Here is a 7,454-nt window from a genome sequence, read left to right as displayed (position 1 = left end):
ATTTATTCTTGACGGTAGGAAGAGGAAATTCAAAACCTCCAAATATAATCGATGGAACTTTTCCAATGGAGTTGATACTATGAACTTGAGGTTGTTTCCTCGGAAAGTGTACCGTATGCTCATTACCATTAACATGAAAAGTGACATTGCCTTTGTTGCAATCAATAACAGCCCCTGCAGTATTAAGAAAAGGTCTTCCAAGAATAATAGACATACTATCATCCTCGGGAATATCAAGAATAACAAAGCCCGTTAAAATAGTAATGTTTGCAACCACAACAGGCATATCCTCACAAATACCGACAGGTATAGCAGTTGATTTATCAGCCATTTGCAAAGATATTTCGGTAGGTGTCAGCTTATTCAAGTCAAGTCTACGATATAAAGAGAGAGGCATAACACTAACACCGGCTCCAAGATCACATAAAGCAGTTTTAATATAATTTCTTTTAATGGAGCAAGGTATAGTAGGTACTCCGGGATCTCCATGTTTCTTTGGTATTCCACCCTTAAAAGTATAATTAGCAAGCATGGTGGAAATCTCAGCTTCCGGTATCTTTCTTTTAATAGTAATGATATCCTTCATATATTTAGCATAAGGATTTGTTTTGAGCACATTAGTTAATCGCATACGCAAAAAGATAGGCCTAATCATTTCAGCAAAGCGCTCAAAATCCTCATCATCCTTTTTCTTGGATGGTTTGGGAGGAAAAGGCATGGATTTCTGAATCCAAGGTTCCCTTTCTTTACCATGTTTCCTAGCGATGAAGTCTCTTTTATCATAACATTGATTCTTTGATTGTGGGTTATCAAGATCAACAGCAGGTTCAATTTCTACATCACTGTCATTACTAGGTTGAGCATCATCATGAACATTAGCATTAATATTTTTATTAGGTTCATGATCATTACCAGATTGTGTTTCAGCATGAGACATAAATATATCATTTGGATTATCAGGTGGTTCAGCAATAGGTTCACTAGAAGTTTGCACAGTTCTATCATTTTTCTTTTTCTTCTTTTTAGAAGAACTAGGTGCATCAATATTACTTCTCTGAGAATCTTGCTCGATTCTCTTAGGGTGGCCTTCAGGATACAAAGGTTCCTGAGTCATTCTACCAGTTCTAGTAGCCACTCTAACAGCATAATCATTTTTCCTATTATTCATTTCATCAAGCACTTCTTTTTGAGCTTTAAGTACTTGGAGCCATGTTTGCTAACAAGTTTAAGTTCATCTTTAATATCAGCCATATAATCACCCAAGCGTCTAATCATATAAGCATTTTGTTTTAATTGTCTACCAAAATAAGCATTGAAGTCGTCTTGCTTATACATAAAGTTATCAAACTCATTCAAGCACTGACTAGCAATTTTAGTAGGAGGGACTTCCGCTTTATCATATATATAGAGAGAGAATTTACCTTTACTACCTGTGTCGTGATATCGGGGTCAGGAGGTTTTTCAATAAATAAGGAATTGAGATCATATGTTTCTTCAATAGGCGGTATATTAAGACCATGTATTTCTTCAATAGGAGGTAAATTCTTAACGTCTTCAGCTTTAATACCTTTCTCTTTCATAGATTTCTTTGCCTCTTGCATATCTTCGGGACTGAGAAATAGAACACCTCTCTTCTTCAGAGTTGGTTTAGGAATATACTCAGTAATTGGAGAAGGAGCTGGTTCAGGAGCTGGCTTAGGAGGTGCCCAATTATTTTCCTTTGTCAACATATTATTCAATAAGATTTCAGCTTCATCCGGTGTTCTTTCCCTGAAAAGAGAACCAGCACAACTATCCAGGTAATCTCTGGAAGCATCGGTTAGTCCATTATAAAAGATATCAAGTATTTCGGGTTTCTTAAGAGGACAATCCGGTAAAGCATTAAGTAACTTGAGAAGCCTCCCCCAAGCTTGTGGGAGACTCTCTTCTTTAATTTGCACAAAGTTGTATACTTGCCTCAAGGCAGCTTGTTTCTTATGAGCAGGGAAATATTTAGCAGAGAAGTAATAAATCATATCCTGGGGACTACGCACACAACCAGGATCAAGAGAATTAAACCATATATTAGCATCACCCTTTAATGAGAATGGAAATATTTTGAGTATATAGAGGTAATGCGATCTCTCATCATTAGTGAACAGGGCAGCTATATCATTTAACTTAGAAAGATGTGCCACAACAGTTTCAGATTCATAGCCATAAAACGGATCAGATTCAACCAAAGTAATTATATCAGGATCAATAGAGAATTCATAATCCTTATCAGGAACACATATAGGTGAAGTAGAAAAACCAGGGTCGGGTCTCATTTTATCTCTAAGTGATTCTTTGTTCCATTTAATTAATAACCTCTTAAGCTCATATCTATCTTTGCAAGCAAAAATAGCGGCAGAAGATTCCCTATCAAAAATATAGCCCTCAGGGATAATAGGCATATTTTCATCATCACTATCATCATCGTATTCAGATTCAATAACTTCTTTTTCTCTAGCCCTAGCAATTTGTTCATCAAGAAATTCACCAAGGGGCACAGTAGTATCAGGCATAGAAGCAGTTTCATCATAAGTATCATGAATAGCAGAAGTGGCATCATCAATAACATGCGACATATCAGAACGAATAGCAGAAGTAGGTGTAGGTGTCGCTAGCTTACTCATAACAGAAGGTGAATCAAGTGCAGAGCTAGATGGCAGTTCCTTACCTCCCCTCGTAGTTGAGGGATAGATCTTGGTTTTTGGATCTCTCAAGTTCTTCATAATGATAAGAAGATATAAATCCGAAGTGACTCAAAGAATAGATCTATGCTCCCCGGCAACGGCACCAGAAATTAGTCTTGACTCAAAGTATAGGGGATCGCAACAGCTTTCGAGGGTAGAGTATTCAACCCAAATTTATTGATTCCACACAAGTGGAGCCAAAGAATATTCTCAAGTATTTGCAGCTGAGTTGTCAATTCACCCACACATGGAAACTTAGTATCTGCAGCAAAGTGTTTAGTAGCAAAGTAATATGATAGTAGTGGTAACGACAACAAAAGTAAAGACAGCAAAAGTAATGTTTTTGGTATTTTGTAGTGATTGTAATAGTAGTAGCGGGAAAGTAAATAAGCGAGAACCAATATATGGAAAACTCATAGGCACCGGATCAGTGATGGATAATTATGTCGGATGCGGTTCATCATGTATCAGTCGTAACATAGGGTGACACAGAACTAGCTCCAATTCGTCAATGTAATGTAGGCATGTATTCCATATATAGTCATACGTGCTTATGGAAAAGAACTTGCATGACATCTTTTGTCCTACCCTCCCGTGGCAGTGGGGTCCTATTGGAAACTAAGGGATATTAAGGCCTCCTTTTAATAGAGAACCGGAACAAAGCATTAGCACATAGTGAATACATGAACTCCTCAAACTATGGTCATCACCGGGAGTGGCCCCGATTATTGTCACTTCGGGGTTGCCGGATCATAACACACAGTAGGTGACTAAAGACTTGCAAGATAGGATCAAGAACTCACATATACTCATGAAAACATAATAGGTTCAGATCTGAAATCATGGAACTCGGGCCCTATTGACAAGCATTAAGCATAGCAAAGTCATTGCAACATCAATCTCAGAACATAATGGATACTAGGGATCAAACCCTAACAGAACTAACTCGATTACATGATAAATCTCATCCAACCCATCACCGTCCAGCAAGCCTACGATGGAATTACTCACGCGCGGCGGTGAGCATCATGAAATTGATGATGGAGGATGGTTGATGATGACGACGGCAATGAATCCTCCTCTCCGGAGCCCCGAACGGACTCCAGATCAGCCCTCCCAACAGGTTTTTGGGCTTGGCGGCGGCTCCGTATCGTAAAACGCGATGATTTCTTCTCTCCAATTTTTTCTCTTCGAAAGCAAATATATAGAGTTGGAGTTGGCGTCTGAGGGTCTCCAGGGGGCCCACGAGGTAGGGGCATGCCCTAGGGGGGGCGCCCCACCCTCGTGGAAAGGGTGTGGGCCCCCTGGTCTTCATCTTTGGCGAGGATTTTTTATTGTTTTTTCTAAGATGTCCCGTGGAGTTTTAGGTCATTCCGAGAATATTTGTTTTCTACACATAAAACAACATCATGGCAATTTTGCTGAAAACAGCGTCAGTCCGGGTTCGTTCCATTGAAATCATACAAGTTAGAGTCCAAAACAAGGGCAAAAGTGTTTGGAAAAGTAGATACGACGGAGGCGTATCACACTCCTGAGAACACTGAGGTCAGGGACACACATGTGACATGCTTCATCGTTACCATTTATGCACCTACCTACGAAGAGAGAAAAATAATGTATAGTGGGAAAATGGATGCTCCCTATGGTAGCTGGAATAAGTTGAGGGGATCCACCGTGGGCCCATGGGGCAGGGGGGCACGCCCAGGGGGTAGGGCGTGCCCTCCACCCTCGTGGCCAGGTGCTTGCTCCCCCTGTTGTGTTCTCAGTGCCAGATATTCTCAAATATTCCAGAAAAAAATCATATTTAAATTTCAGGGCATTTGGATAACTTTTATTTTCGGGGTATTTTTTTATTGCATGGATAATTCAAAAAACAGACCGAAATTACTATTTTTGCTTTATTTAATATAAATAACAGAAAGTAAAAAGAGGGTACACAGAGTTGCGTTTTCTAAATTCATCCATCTTATGCTCATTAAAAGGAATCCACTAACAAGGTTGATCAGGTCTTGTTAACAAACTCATTCCGAATAACATGGAACCGGAGAATTTTCGAATAACACTAGGTTACCTCAACGGGGATATGCACATCCCCAACAATAAGAATATCATATTTCTTCTTGACAGTAGGAAGAGGAAATTCAAAACCTCCAAAAATAATCGATGAAAATTTTCCAATAGAGTTTATACTATGAACTTGAGATGTTTCCCCGGAAAGTGTACCGTATGCTCATTGCCATTAACATGACAAGTGACATTGCCTTTAGTGCAATCTATAACAACCCATGTAGTATTCAAAAAGGGTCTTCCAAGAATAATAGACATGCTATCGTCCTCGGGAATATCAAGAATAACAAAGTATGTTAAAATAGTAACGTTTGCAACCACAACAGGCACATCCTCACAAACACCGACAGGTATAGCAGTTGATTTATCAGCCATTTGCAAAGATATTTCAGTAGGTGTCAACTTATTCAAATCAAGTCTACGATATAAAGAGAGAGGCATAACACTAACACCGGCTCCAAGATCACATAAAGCAGTTTTAACATAGTTTCTTTTAATGGAGCATGGTATAGTGGGTACTCCGGGATCTCCTAGTTTCTTAGGTATTCCACCTTTAAAAGTATAATTAGCAAGCATGGTGGAAATTTCAGCTTCCGGTATCTTTCTTTTATTTGTAACAATTTCTTTCATATACTTAGCATAAGGATTCATTTTGAGCATATCAATCAAACACATACGCAAGAATATAGGTCTAATCATTTCAACAAAGAGCTCAAAATCCTCATCATCCTTTTTCTTGGATGGTTTAGGAGGAAGAGGCATGGGTTTCTGAACCCATGGTTCTCTTTCTTTACCGTGCTTCCTAGCAACAAAGTCTCTCTTATCATAATGTTGATTCTTTGATTGTGGGTTATCAAGATCAACAACAGGTTCAATCTCTACATCATTATCATTGCTAGGTTGAGCATCGACATGAACATCATCATTAACATTATTACTAGGTTCATGCTCATTACCAGATTGTGTTTCAGCTTCAGTAATAGAAATATCATTAGGATTCTCAGGTGTGTCAATAACAGGTTCACTAGAAGCATGCAAAGTCCTATCATTTTTCTTTTTCTTCCTCTTAGAAGGACTAGGTGCTTCAATATTATTTCTCTGAGAATCTTGCTCAATTCTCTTAGGATGGCCCTCAGGATACAAAGGTTCCTGAGTCATTTTACCACCTCTAGTCATAACTCTAACAGCATTATCATTTTTCTTACTATTCAATTCATCGAGCAAATCATTCTGAGCTTTAAGTACTTGTTCTACTTGAGTGGTAACCATAGAAGCATGTTTACTAATATGTTTAAGTTCACCTTTAATATTAGCCATATAATCACCAAAGTGTTCAAGCATATCAGCATTGCGTTTTAATTCTCTACCAAAATAAGCATTGAAGTTTTCTTGTTTAACAATAAAGTCATCAAACTCATCCAAGTATGGGCTAGCAAACTTAGTAAATGGGATTTAAGCTTTATCATATCTATAGAGAGAATTTACCTTTACTACCTGTGTTGGGTTATCAAGACCATGTATTTATTCAATAGGAGGTAAATTCTTAACATCTTCAACTTTAATACCATTTTCCTTCATAGATTTATTTGCCTCTTGCATATCTTCAGGAATGAGAAATAGACTACCCCTCTTCTTCGGAGTTGGCTTAGGAGTTGGTTCAGGAATTGGATTAGGAAGTGTCCAATTATTTTCATTAGTCAACATATTATTCAATAAAATTTCAGCTTCATCCGGTGTTCTTTCCCTGAAAACACAACCATCACAACTATCCAGGTGGTCTCTGGAAGCATCGGTTAGTCCATTATAAAAGATATCAAGTATTTCATTTTTCTTAAGAGGATGATCTGGCAAACTATTAAGTAATTGGAGAAGCCTCCCCCAAGCTTGTGGGAGTCTCTCTTCTTCAATTTGCACAAAATTATATATTTCCCTTAAAGCAGCTTGTTTCTTATGAGCAGGGAACTATTTAGCAGAGAAGTAATAAATCATATCCTGGGGACTATGCACACAACCAGGATCAAGAGAATTAAACCATATCTTAGCATCACCCTTTAATGAGAACGGAAATAATTTAAGGCTATAATAATAGTGAGTTTTCTCATCACTAGTGAACAGGGTGGCTATATCATTTATTTTAGTAAGATGTGCCACAACAATTTTAGATTCATAGCCATAGAAAGGATCAGATTCACACTACTAGGGAAAAGCCTATACACAGAATCTTACCAGTAGCGCTGCACAAAATCAAACGCTACTGCTACTTAGTAGCAGCGTGCACAAATAAACTGCGCTACTGCTATGACTTTTGCAGTAGCGCGTACTGGCGAAAAGCGCTGCTGCTATGTTTGAACTGGGCGCACATGGCTAGCCTAACCTAGCAGTAGCGCGTATACTGGCCCAGCGCTACTGCTACTCTCCTTAGCTGTAGCGCGCTTCCGTGTAAGGCGCTGCTGCTACCGAAAATAAAATAAAGTGAAAAACAAGTAGAAAAGTAAATAAAAATGGAAGAAATAGAAAAAGGAGAAAGGAAAAAAATGTAAATAAAAATAAAAGAAAAAAAGGGGAAAAAGGAGAAAGGAATAGCAGTAGCGGGTTTCAGGAAACGCGCTATAGCTAACTTAGCTATAGCGCGTTTTCGGAAACGCGCTACCGTTACGTTTCACTTAAACA

This window comes from Triticum dicoccoides, chromosome 2A (genome assembly GCF_002162155.2).
Source record: "Triticum dicoccoides isolate Atlit2015 ecotype Zavitan chromosome 2A, WEW_v2.0, whole genome shotgun sequence".
NCBI classification, from domain to species: Eukaryota; Viridiplantae; Streptophyta; class Magnoliopsida; order Poales; family Poaceae; genus Triticum; species Triticum dicoccoides.
This window is presented reverse-complemented; position numbering follows the sequence as displayed.